Genomic DNA, 13546 nt, shown 5'->3' with positions numbered 1-13546 from the left:
TTACCCTCTCTATCCTTGCGGTATAGGGTATACCCTTGAATGTTTGCCAGCCAATCATGAGAGCTGTTGAACCAGGTCTCTGAAATTCCCACAAAATCCAAATCCTCCTTGTACAACAGTATCTCTAGTTCACCCATCTTGTCCGCCAGGCTCCTGGCATTGGTGAACATGCCACATAGTTTAGACCGGTCACATATTGTCCTCGTATTGGGTGTTTCGAGATTGCAACTAGGACTTGCTACTATACTCACCTTGTGTTTTTGTGCTTTGGTTAACCTACCACTAATGCCCCCAATACTACCCTCTGGAATATCTTCCGCGCTGGCTATCTCTGCCTCTGGACCCTCCCCCCCATCGCCTAGTTTAAAAACCCCTCTAACTTTTTGGCCATCTTCCTTCCCAGCAGATCTGCACCCTCCTCATTTAGGTGCAGTCCGTCCCTTCTATAGTACCGGTTACCAACTGAGAAGTCGGCCCAGTCCTCCAGGAACCCAAACCCCTCCTTACTACACCAGCTCTTCAGCCACTTGTTTACTTCCCTAATCTCCCTCTTCCTTTCTGGTGTGGCTCGATGTACCGGTAGTATTCCTGAGAATACTACCTTGGAGGTCCTTTTCCTCAATTTAGCTCCTAAGTCCCTAAAATCGTTCTTTAGGACACTCCATCTGCCTCTGACTTTGTCATTGGTGCCAACGTGCACCATGACAGCCGGGTCTTCCCCAGCCCCTCCCAGTAATCTGTCCACAAGATCCGTGATGTGCCGAACCCGAGCGCCCGGTAGACAACATACTGTTCGGCGCTTCAGGTCTTGGTTACAGATTGCCCTCTCTGTCCTTCTAAGAATTGAGTCCCCTACCACCAGAATCTGTCTTTCCTTTCCCTTTGCTGCCCCCCCACTCTCACTGGAGGAGTTCTTCCCCCGGCAGCTAGGAGAGTCCCTCATCTCCAGCAGTGCTGGTCCCTGACTGGTTTCACCAATGACACTCAAAGTAGCGTACTTATTGGGATGCTCCAGTCCTGGATCGGCCTCCCTGGCTTTTCCCCCTCTACCCCTCCTGACTGTCACCCATCTACTCTTTGCTAGTGCCTGCACCTCTTTGTCTCCACCCGCCTCTGTGCTGGCCCCTGCCGGCACCTGCCGTGTACGTTCCTGGCTCTCCTTTAGTATGGAGGGACTTCTCAGTGCTGACAGTTGCTTCCCCAGATTCAGAACCTGGGCTTCCAGGGAAACAATGTGCTTACATTTTGCACAGCAGTATTCGCCCTCGATCTGATGATCAAGGAACGCATACATGCGGCAAGATGTACAAAGAGTCGCCTCTCCACACCCGCCGGGCATCGTACCTATTAAATTTAGTGAGGATTTGGGGATTTTACCCTGTCCAAATTACCTAACAGCTAGCTTCCTGGCACTAATACTCAAGACAATACACAGGTACACAACAAGACAATACACAGGTACTCACAGACCTACGTGCAATCGCAGAACAGTCGCAGACCTATGTACACTCGCAATCGCTTCAAGTCACCACCACTATCTGCTGATGCTCCAGACTACCCTCCAATTTGGTCCACTTACACTTCAGTTCATTCAGTATAGTTGGACAATATTACAGGTCATCCTTCATTCTGCCAATACTCCAGGCCACCCTCTGGCCCAGTCTGCTAATACTACAGATCACCAGTTGTCAGGGCCTTAGAAGGGGATACAGGCAGTACTTCCCATTGGGTCAGCGGGGGGCACCAACAGAGGCTGTCTGGTGGGGGCTGTCAGGTCAGCCTTCTGGTGCCCCATCATTTCTAATGGCAGCCCGGCCTAGCCCTGTCATCTGTAGTCAAGCATTTTCTCCTTTTCACATTATGGCTCAACACAGCCGCCATCGAACTGTGCAGCCAGCCAATCATAGCTCCCTTCTAATAGCTGCTGATAACCTCACCCATTGCAGATAGAGATGTACAGAAAGTAGATTGCTTCTGCAAAGAGACAAGTGTGAGGCAGCTGATGTTATGTGTTATGTAAGTATGTGTCACGGATTGGCAGTGTGATTTGTGAAGCACGAAGTGTACCTGATATCTGAGGACTGGAGAACACACACAGGCTGTGCTTTTTCTTAGCTTTACACAAATTGCATTTTCTAACCAATTCCATGTTAGATGTTGTATCAGTAAATCTGTATTACCATATTACGTAATGCAGAAAAGAACACATTTTTAGCCTTAGGCCCCATTCACATGGCCATCGCAGCTGACTTGTGATCCGCAGTAGATCGCTTTGTCAGCCGCAGCTGGCCCGCGGTTAGCAGACAATCAGGCAGTGACGCAGCCTCCTGTACACCTGTTTGAGGAGGGATTTCACACTGAAATATCTTTCAACTGCGCTGCAACTATTGCCAGCATTTGACAGGCAGCCATTGCCTTGGGATGGTCCACCATTATCACTATCAGGAGGCCAAGTCAAAGCAATGACTCAAGCTCCATTAACACTTGCAAATTGAGCCTTTTCTGATTAGCTGTGGGAAACTCAGCAGACCTCCCTGCGATCGGCTGCGTCCAGGGGCCGATCATCCGCAGGTAATGGCTGCATGAGTGATTACATGCGAGTGGCTGCCTCTATGGCTGTGGGAGCTTTCAATGGGGCTTCCACCCTCAGCTAATTGCAGGGAACTCTGCTAGGTCCCTCCCGTCCTAGATTGTAAGCTCTAACGAGCAGGGCCCTCGGATTCTTCCTGTAATGAATTGTATTGTAGCTTTACTGTCTACCCTCATGTTGTAAAGCACCTAGCAAACTGTTGACGTGCTACAAAAATCCTGTATAATAATACGAATAATAATAGGTCTCACAAAGCTAATTGCAAATGGCCCCATTCGCAAGTGTGAATGCAAGGTAAAGCCCCAAACACACAGGCTGAATACTGGCCGAAATCAACCCGTACAGTAGATACCGGCCGACATTCTGCCCTTGTGTACAGGTCCTTGTTTGACAGAAGCCAATCTCAGCACTGGCTTCTGCCGGACAAGCATGCTGGAAAACCTGACAATGATAATGTTGGACCATACCTACACAATAGCTGCTTATAGGGCACACTGCCTGTCAAACTCTGGCAAAAGATTGCAGTTGCGGTGCAGTGAAAAACTCGTTGAGTGAGAAATCCCTCTTCAAGTCAGTACCACAATAAAGATCTTCTGATGAATAGCACTTTTGTTGGCACATAAGGTTAAAATCCAGTCTGACAGATATCCTACATGTTTCAGCCACTTAGGCCTTAATCATAGCTGAGCTGAACATCAGAAGATCTTCACTGTGGTGCCAACTTATCCTTTTGGAGGCTTTTCCATAGAATGGCTCGTAGAGTCTGAGCACTGTGTCTCTCAATAATTTGATGGGGAGAGAAGGTAGAGAGTAACTATTTACTTTAAAGGAGTTGTAAAGCCTCATGGTTTTTCACCTTAATGCATTCTATGCATTAAGGTGAAAAATCTTCTGTGCTTCAGCTGCCCCCCAGACCCCCTTCCCCTTTTTTTCTTATCTGAACCTGATCGTTCCAGCGATGAGCATGAGCCCAGCGTCTCCAGCTGCTGTGTCGGGTGCTCATTGGATAGATTAATAGCAGCAGGAGCCATTGGCTCCCGCTGCTGTCAGTCAAATCCAGTGACACGGGAGTTGGGTGTGGGGCAGAGTCCTGCTGTCTGTGTCAATGAACGCAACAGCAGGACTCGTGAGCGTGCCCACACGGGTGCCCCCATAGAAAGCAGATCTCCGTGGGGGCACCTGATGAAGAGGAGGAGCCAGGAGCACTGCCAGGGCACCCCAGAAAAGGAGGATCAAGGCTGCTCTGTGCAAAACCCTTGCACAGAGCAGGTAAGTATAACACGTTTGTTTGTTTTTTTGTTTTTCTTTTGTTTTTTTAAATGAACCTTTACAATCACTTTAAAATAAGGCTTTTGTTGGCAATGTTCATGTGTCTTTGATGTTAAAGTGGTATTAAAGGTTAGGCTTTTTTTTTTAAAACATGTGTCATACTTGCCTGCTCTGTGCAGTGGTTTTTCACAGAGCAGCCCAGAACCTCTTTTTCTCGGGCTCTCTGCCGGAGCTACTGGCCCCTCCCCCATGACTAGTGCCCCCAATAGCAATACGCTTACTATGGGGGCACCGGTGCGTGCTCGTTACTGAGCCCTGCTCTATGTGTCCATAAGACACATAGAGCCACTACTCGGCCCTGCCTGCCCTCCGCTCTCTCCCCATTGGCTTACTGGCTGTGATTGAAAGCAGTGGGAGCCAATGGTTCCTGTTGCTGTCTCAGCCAATGAGGAGAGGGGGTCCAGAGACAGCCGAGGCTCTAGTGCACATCACTGGATCGAGAGTGGACTCAGATGAGTATTGACGGGGCTGTGGGGGGGAGCAGCACACAGAAGGTTTTTACCTACATAGAATGCAGCCTATACAACCACTTTAATGAATTGGCATTATTGCGGTCTTCTAATTAAATGTCAGCCAGTGGGTCTTCATTGGAGAGTCCTCCAACATAAAAAACCAACAGTGACTGCGAGAAATCACTGGAGAGACTTCACATTAAAACTGTAACAATGAATGGAATTTTACAAACAGGCTGCTCCATTTAACTTCCACCGATACCAACAACAGAGATCCACTTTAAGTTTCTATGATAAAATGATTGTATTGTGACAGGCTATAGTTTAGTATATAGACTTCTGCTTACTTTGCCCCTAAGAAAGGAGAAACTGCTTAATAACTAACCTGTGCTTACCACCCAATATTAACCCCCCATGACACCGCTCCCTCCCTTTGCACTAATGACAGACCTGACTGCTGGGAACAGTTTCACTCTGAGTCTATTAAAATGCTGATGGTTAATGGGCGGCCCCTGTGGGCATCTCACGTTGACCACTTTATTGTTTGGTGTGGGAACTTGTAAAGAGCATGTATTAATGTCATTCAAACCCTGCACACACCCCAGACCCCTCACTGTGGTCTATATTACATTGTAATGCTGTGCTAAACCCTTCATCCCGTTCATTCCAAGATGTGTATTCCAGCTTAACGTACATTCACTTTTCATCTGCAGGGTGTAAGCTTTTTAGTCTGTTTTGCTTTGAGACTTGAGTGAATTTGCAAAGACTGCATTTTCTTGGGCTTTGAAAAAAAAAAAAAAAAAAGTCCTTTTCACACCCCCAAGGCATTTTATTAGCAAACTGTTTAACACTTGCTTATGTAGTTTAAAATCTTATCAACTCTTCAAAGGCACATTTACATCTATGCACATGTGTTAAGGATGAGTGCATGCGTATACACCAAAGAGTGTCGGTGCATAAAGATGACCATTACAACATGCACTCCAACACACGTCTAATGCCGCGTACACACGAGTGGACTTTTCGACCGGACTGGTCCGACGGACTTTCCGCGGACTTCCGACGGACTTTCCGAACAAACGGACTTGCCTACACATTATCACACCAAAGTCCGATGGATTCGTACGTGATGACGTACGACCGGACTAAAATAAGGAAGCTGATAGCCAGTAGCCAATAGCTGCCCTAGCGTCGGTTTTCGTCCGTCGGGCTAGCATACAGACGAGCGGACTTTTCGACCGGACTCAAGTCCGTCGGAAAGATTTGAAACATGTTCCAAATGTAAAGTCCAACAGATTTTCGACCAAAAAAGTCCGCTGCAGGTCCGATGAAGCCCACGCACGGTCGAATTGCCCGCCGGACTTGGTCCGTTGGAAAAGTCGAAAAGTCCGCTCGTGTGTACGCGGCATTTCTGTGTATGCAAGCTTAAAGGGTAACTCCACTTTCATCTGGAAAAAGTGTAGCACATTAAAAAAAAATCATATAGTGTATACAATTGCTACACAAGTCATGTAATTTAATGTTATTAAAAATATTATCTTTCCCTTTCAATCTGCAGTGCTGTAATTTTCTGTAAAAGGCACTACAATGTGATAACCTGGAGGTGTACACAGATGGTGTACAGAACACTCCCCAGAAATTTAATTTCCTGCTTGTGTAATTGGCTTGCTGATTTTCCCAGAAGTTTGCACTAAGATACAAATCAGATCTTGAGCATCTCCTGCAACATGAATGTCATTTTTGGTGCGGTACTCTCAATGCATATGCCCCCCCACACACACACACACTATTGTTGATGAGAAACAAATAATCACAGAGGTTAGAAAAACCTGAACCTGTTGATTAATTTACTGTATTTGAATGTATCCACTTTTGTAAACTGGTTCCAGGCTTACGATATGTTCTGCCCCTCTTTCCCCACTGAAAGTATTGTAAGATTGACTGAGCACACTTATATGATAACAGTGACCTACAAAACCCTAAGAGCTTACTTGGTGGGTAGTTTGATTGTGTCTTGGAAAATTGTATGTTAGTGCAAGTAAAAAAAGTATCATGGACAGTACTCATTTGTGCTTGTAAGATCAACTGCCCTCTAAAGTCTATGAAGAGATTAATTCAGGCCTTAGTCCCCTATAGAATATATAGTATGTGTACACTCTGATAGCCATCAGAAACCTCAGTCTGTTGGCAGCATCCTGAACAAAAATTATGGGCTTGTACAGACTATCATATTTAGCCTATACAGTTAAGAGCAGAGTTGGCGACTGGTGCCATCCTATCATGGGTAATAATAGAAATTCAGAAGCTTCAACTGGCAGAATTTTTAGGTACTTCATAGACAGGGGTTCATTTCCTAAACCTGGAAAGTTCAAAATCTGGCGCAGTTCTGCACAGAAACCAATCAGCTTCCAGGTTTTTTTGGGAAAGCTTAATTGAACACGCTGACGTTAGATGCTGATTGGCTACCATGTACAGTTGCACCAGATTTTGCACTTTCCAGTTTTAGTAAATCAACCCCACAGTGTCACCTGATCCAACCAATTGTATCACTTTGATTACAACTGAAGTTGTCTCATATTACATAAAAGTGACCATAGATATATACAGGGATATTGATTGACTTCCAGTGCCACTTGTTTTTTCTACAGGTTTAGGCCAAGAGCAGCCTGTACTTAGATAAAAGACATCAATTTATATGCAGTTACTCTGTAATGCCTTTCTTGTTTGTGGTTATGTGGCTCATTAGTAGCTGTTTGTTGCATTCTCTGTGATGTTAAGGTTATAAAAAAGATCAGAGAAGAGTAGACGGATGATGTCACTAATGATAAAGAACAGGTTGGTGTGGCACAAGGCAGGAGAACCTGTCAAAACAGCTGTCATTTGCATAATCCATGGCTTCCATCCATTGCTGGAGGCTGCCCGACTCCCAGAACCAGTGCTAGTTCCAAGGAAGACACGTCTTGTGTGTTTATTGCTGAAGACGGGTACTCTGCCTTGGAACTAGCATTGCTTCTGGACGTTGGACAGTGGTAGCCTTCAGCTTTGGTTGGGACACTTGGCTTTACCAGGTAACAGCCATCTGGATTAACTTTTCTTTACTATATTGTATTGTATTCTATGTTTTGAGGATGAGACAAAAGGGTAATGCATGGCTTAGGGGGAACATGTGAGTGAAGAGAGATGAGGATGGAGATGGGACTTACTTGAAGATCAACTAGACCTGGAGTTGATGTTTCCATTTTATACGCTTGCAGACAACCTGAACTATATCCTTCTTTCTTACCTTTCTTAAATGACTCCAAATATCCCCCCCACCCCCCCCAAAAAAAATAATAATAATATTAATCTTTTCCTATCTTCTTCTGCTGGCTTGCATTTAAATAACATATGCTGGAGCCTGCACCTACAAAAATGATTCAGTAGTGGTAGCTCTTATAGTTCTACTGTTACAGATTCACTTTAAATAGACTTTGAAAAAAATCTACTGCAGGTATAAAGTGCTAGTGAACCAATCTGCCCATACATACCTGTGCCAGCCTCTAAAACTCCCAATGTCATAGCCAAATGCTGTGTCATTCTGACATCTGAAAGCTCCAACACTTCTTGGCACTGTCAGAGCTTGCCACTAAGCTTTATTCCAACAAATTCCTATTGACCCATCACTTATGATGGGCTGTCTCACTGGCCAAAAAGGAATGTGTTGGGTGAAACTCTGTATATATATGAGTCATTTTATCTGACATAATATTTGTAGATCTCTTAGGCCAGTCTTGTGATTCCCACATTCCTGCCATACGGCACAGCCAGGAGTGGGGCTTCACCTTTTCACCCCCAGCAATAAAAGAGCATCCCCACAATGATCAGGTTATTCTTCAATCCCCACAGCCCTGTCTCTGTAACGTGTTAAATTAAAAAAGCTGTTTGACACAATAAAATTATACACTGTGTGCACTCCCTTTCTCCGTTTTAGTTCTAGTGTGCAGCAGATCTTGAGATGCTAATATAAGACAGATTTTAGATGCTTATATAAGCAATAGCTAATAGGAATTTTATATATGAGTACATAACTGGATTTAAGGGTGTTTGTGTATGTTCCTGGAGTTCAGCTTCAATCAACGAATAATCAATGACGGGAATTGGACAAGGAAGCATTTGAGCAAGAAAAGAAGATAGTGACGGCAGAGCAAGGAATAAAGACGAAGGTGGCCGCAGGCAAAAAAGAGAGATTGGGGATATTAATAAGGATGGACGTCACCGTAGGGATGCAAGCGAAAGAGGAGTGGTTAAGGAATGGGTGATTGAAGAAGGACTGGGAGCAGGGAAGGTCGATCAAGAGCGCGTAAGCGTGAATAAGTAATGGCGTCAGTACACGCACAGCGTTGCTCGTACTGTGTGACATCAAGGACTGGGGACGCAGAAAGGAACATAGTAGGAGGAACATAAAAAGCAGCCTGAAGATACACTGGATGACGTAGGAACAAAAGAAGTGCGAGGGAGGAATAGATCTGAGACATGGGCCTGAAAAAAGGAAGATGTATATTTAGAACCTGAAGTTTTCTCTGCATCAGTGATTGTTCTGAAATAGATCAGGAGGATATGAGAAAGATAACAGGCCGAATCCTTCTTCCCTCCCTGACAGCGGTGGCCCCCAGAACAATACTCAGTCTCTCCCCTCTCTCTAGCTCTGTTTTGTCTCTCCTGACCATCATCTGACGTGTGATTAATGAGGCGTCCTGCCGCACACAAAGCACATAGAGCCCCTCAGCTACTTCCATCCGTTTTTTTTTTTTTGTCTTTTTTCTGCCTCGCAAAAACATTATTGCAGGCAAACAATAGATGCCCTGGTGTGATCTGCAGCTCTCATGCAATCTCTTTCCATCCAGTGACCGGCTGGGGATCTCGCACTGGGGCGTATCATTGTGTATTCTGATCGCCGGCCAAGAAATATCATTCATCTATGTAAAAACGATGTTTATATTTGTAGTGATTATACCTTTGTATCGCACGCTGTGTTTTATCTTTATTTGTTTACATGTATCTACTCATGTCGATTTAGCTCTTGCTTACATTACATCTGCTTATATTACTTCATAGGTCGCCCACCCGTGAGACTTCATTGTGCCAAAGTTGATGGGTGAACCTGGACAAATATTGTTTTGTGCTTTAGTGATGAGTGATCATTGAAAATGAATAAAGGGTATTAAAGTGGACCTATACTGGAATGTTAACATAAAATGTATGTAATTATAAAGTCCTATGGATGGGGCTGAAATTCACCTATTTGCAAAGAAAAATTTTGCCCTAGGTTCCCTTCAGTGTTGGTCACTTGTAGGAAGGCCTAGGCCAGAAAGCAATGGTAGACTGAACTCCCACCTGATGGTGCCTGGATAGCACCAGGACAAATGCCATTCGACAGAGTCAGTGGCATTGGATAAGTGCATCCTTTTCTCCAAGGTAAGGAAGTACTGACACCAAGTATATTTTTAGCCTTTTGTAAGGAACATTCTTCCCACTGAACATCAATGTAGCAGAGCATTCTTTTGACTGACTGTTAAAATAATTGAGCATTCTTTCCACTTACCACCAAAGTAATGGAGCATTCATCTTACTGACCACCAATGCAAGGGGCATTCTTTCCATTAACCACCACTGTAAGGAACATTCTTCCCACTGACCACCAGTATAAGGAACATTCTTCTTCCCACTGACCACCAATGTAAGGAACATTCTTCCCACTGACCACCAATGTAGGGAACATTCTTGCCACTGACCACCAATTTAAGGAACATTCTTGTAAGGAGCATTCTTCCCACTGACTTTCATGCTACTATAGCATGAGTTGTAGATATTCTAATCTAATTATTAGCAGGGAAAAGTTTAAAAAAAAAAAATGTAACTGATTCCAGAGCGCCTGCCAGCGATTGACTGTGGCAGAATGGCTCCCTTGCGCAAATCACCGTAGTTTTTCGGCAGCCGCTTTAAGGGGATGATGAGCCCGCGCGTGCCCGGTGGCCTACGATGTCAGCCGACGCGATCTCTCCTGTTAGAGCAGGAACTGGGATATGTGTGTGTGTGTAAATGTACACATCCATGTCCTGTCAGGGAAGAGAAGACAGATCGTGTTTTCCTAGTATATAGGAACACCGATCAGTCTCCTTCCCTAGTCACTCCCATCCCCCCCACAGTTAGAACACACCTAGGGAACACATTTAACCCCTTGATCGCCCCATAGTGTTAACCCCTTCCCTGCCAATGACATTTATACAGTAATCAGTGGCTATTTAAAGCACTAATCGCTATATAAATGTCAATGGTCCCAAAAAAGTGTCAAAAGTGTCCGATCTGTCCGCCACAATGTCCCAGTCCTGATAAAAATCGCAGATCGCCGCCATTACTAGTAAAAAAAACAAAAAAATGACAAATCTATCCCCTATTTCTATCCCGTTTTGTAAACGCTATAACTTTTGTGCGAACCAATCAATATACGCTTATTGCGATTTTTTTTTTACCAAAAATATGTAGAAGAATACATATTGGCCTAAACTGAGGAATCATTTTTTTTTTTTTAATTTGGGATATGTATTATAGCAAAAAGTAAAAAATATTGTGTTTTTTTTTTTTCAAAATTGTTGCTCTTTTTTTATTTATAGCACAAAAAATAAAAACCGCAGAGGTTTGATCAAATACCACCTGCACGACCGCGCAATTGTCAGTTAAAGCAACACAGTGCCGTATGGCAAAAAATGGCCCGGTCAAGAAGTGGTTAAGGGTTCCTCCGTGTTAAAAAGGTTGGGATTGGCTGTTTTCTCATTGACCATCAAAGTAACAAAACATTCTTCCGCCTGACTAGAATGTAAGAGGGCACCATATTGACTACCAATATAAGGTGGCTGTATACTGACCATCAATATAAGGGGCACTTTTCCACTAACCACCAATATAAAGCAGTACTACACTGACCATGAATGTAAAAGGGCAGTGCACAGACCTTCAATGTAAGAGAACACTACACTGGCCACTTCATAATAATGAGGTCCTGAAATTATTTTATGTATAGATGTCACGTTTCTCATGGGAAATAGTCATCAGGACGGTTAGAAATAGTGAATCTCACTAAGGCCCCATTCACACTAGCGCATTTTTTGATGCATTTTGCATTTTGCAGAAATGCACGGGAATTTTTTAACATGGGTTCCTATGGAACATGTTCACATCAATGCTTTTTTGTATCTCTGCGTTTTTGGAAAGGGTCGGGGACTTTTTTTCATGCAAAAAGCAGCGTTTTGCATGTAATGGTTTTCAATGGACAAGCATCAAAAACGCAAGTGCACCGTTTTTGCAGCGTTTTTGGTGCGTTTTTGCCGGTTTTTTTTTTTTTTTTTTTTGTAATTTTTTTTTAAGACTGTAAAAAAAAATGAAAAAAAAAAAAAAAACGCAAAACGCAAATCGCGGCAAAAACGCGGCTCAAAAACGTGCCAAGCATGAAAAAAAAACCTCCAAAAACGCTCAAAAGCAACATGCATAGGTGTGAATCGAGCCTAAAGCGGCACAGAGAAAAAAAAAACAAAAAACTTAAAACCAAAATGATCAGCAGATCAAGAGGTAAAGATTTCAAATTTGTACTGGGGTTTTATTTACAAAAACAGCATACATTAAAACCTTGGATTGCAAGCATAATTCCTTCCGGAAACATGTTTGTAATCCAAAGCACTTGTATATCAAAGCGAATTTCCCCATCACAAATAATGGAGACTCAGATGATTCGTTCCACAATCATTTATTCATAGGTTCTTCAGTTTATAGTCCATATAAAAAGATCACAACAATGTGATAGATTGTGTAACCATAAAAATGTCCATTTACAAATGGAAGCCTCCACAAGGGGATTAGAAGCAAAATCCAGCAGGAACTATGTGTAGGAACTGAGTATAAAAGAGAAGAGAGGTGCTTCTAAGTGTAGCAATATGATTACATTTAACAACTTGCGGCCCACCTGCTGTCGTTTTACATCGCTGCTTTGAAGAGGAATACCATTGTTATGGCAGCAGCTAGCTGCCATAAAACCGGTATCCTCTTCTTCAGCAGGCGCTCCGCTTCAAGATAAAAGTGGTCTCTGCGGCGGATTCGCCGCAAGATCACTTATCGGCAACGGGAGAGGCCCCTCCCACCGCTCTCCGGTGCCCTCCGCTGCTTACCGGAGCCGCCGGCAGCAGTGGAGGCGATCGTGTCCTGTCCCTGGCTTGGCATCGAGACGAGTGAGGGGAAGATGGCCCCCACCCGTCTCCATACCACTGCACCGCCCATAGCTCTTACAGGGAGTTTTTTTTTTTAAATGACAATTTTTTTTTTTTTATTGCATTTTAGTGTTAATATGAGATCTGAGGTTTTGACCCCAGATCTCATATTTAAGAGGTCCTGTCATGCTTTTTTCTATTACAAGGGATGTTTACATTCCTTGTAATAGAAATAAAAGTGACACAGTTTTTTTTTCTAAAAACATTGTGAAAAAATAAAATAAAAGGTAAAATAAATAAGAAAATTTTTTTTTTAAATGCGCCCCCTCCCGCCGAGCTCTCGTGCAGATGCAAACGCAAATGTGAGCAGCGCCTGCATATGAAAACGGTGTTCAAACCACACATGTGAGGTATTGCCGCAATCGGTAGAGCGAGAGCAATAATTCTAGCCCTGCTCCTCCTCTGCAAGTCTAAACATGCAACCTGTAGAATTTTTTAAAGGTCGCCTATGGAGATTTTTAAGGGTAAAAGTTTGTCGCCATTCCACGACCGGGCGCAATTTTGAAGCATGATATATGATGGGTATCAATTTACTTGGCATAACATTATCTTTCACAATATTAAAAAAAAATTGGGCTAACTTTACTATTGTCTTATTTTTTAACTCAAAAAGGTGTATTTTTTCCCCCCCAAAAAAGTGCGCTTGTAGGACCGCTGCGCAAATACGGTGTGACAAAAGTATTGCAACGACCACCATTTTATTCTCTAGGGTGTTAGAAAAATATATATATATAATGTTTGGGGGTTCTAAGTAATTTTCTAACAAAACTGTTTTTAACCTGTAAACACCAAATCTCAGAAAGAGGCTAGTTTCTTAAATGGTTAATAAAGGTACAACATTTAACAACTCACATGGTTGATGATTAAAACTGGCACATCTA

At 43.5% G+C, this 13546-nt stretch overlaps 1 protein-coding gene across 5 annotated transcripts in view; it reads left to right on the top strand.

Moving 5' to 3' along the window:
- Nucleotides 1-13546, top strand: part of ACTMAP (actin maturation protease) — a 341161-nt gene that overhangs the window by 153085 nt on the left and 174530 nt on the right. The window contains exon 1 of one of the 5 annotated variants that reach the window (XM_073598544.1): nucleotides 7321-7439. The exons of the other annotated variants lie outside the window; for them this stretch is intronic. The gene's annotated coding sequence lies outside the window, so the exon portion shown is untranslated. Of the gene's footprint in view, nucleotides 1-7320; nucleotides 7440-13546 lie in introns of those variants that run through there. 5 annotated transcript variants of the gene reach the window in all.

The sequence above is a fragment of the Aquarana catesbeiana genome, linkage group LG09 (genome assembly GCF_042186555.1).
Source record: "Aquarana catesbeiana isolate 2022-GZ linkage group LG09, ASM4218655v1, whole genome shotgun sequence".
NCBI classification, from domain to species: domain Eukaryota; kingdom Metazoa; phylum Chordata; class Amphibia; order Anura; family Ranidae; genus Aquarana; species Aquarana catesbeiana.
This window is presented reverse-complemented; position numbering and strand designations above follow the sequence as displayed.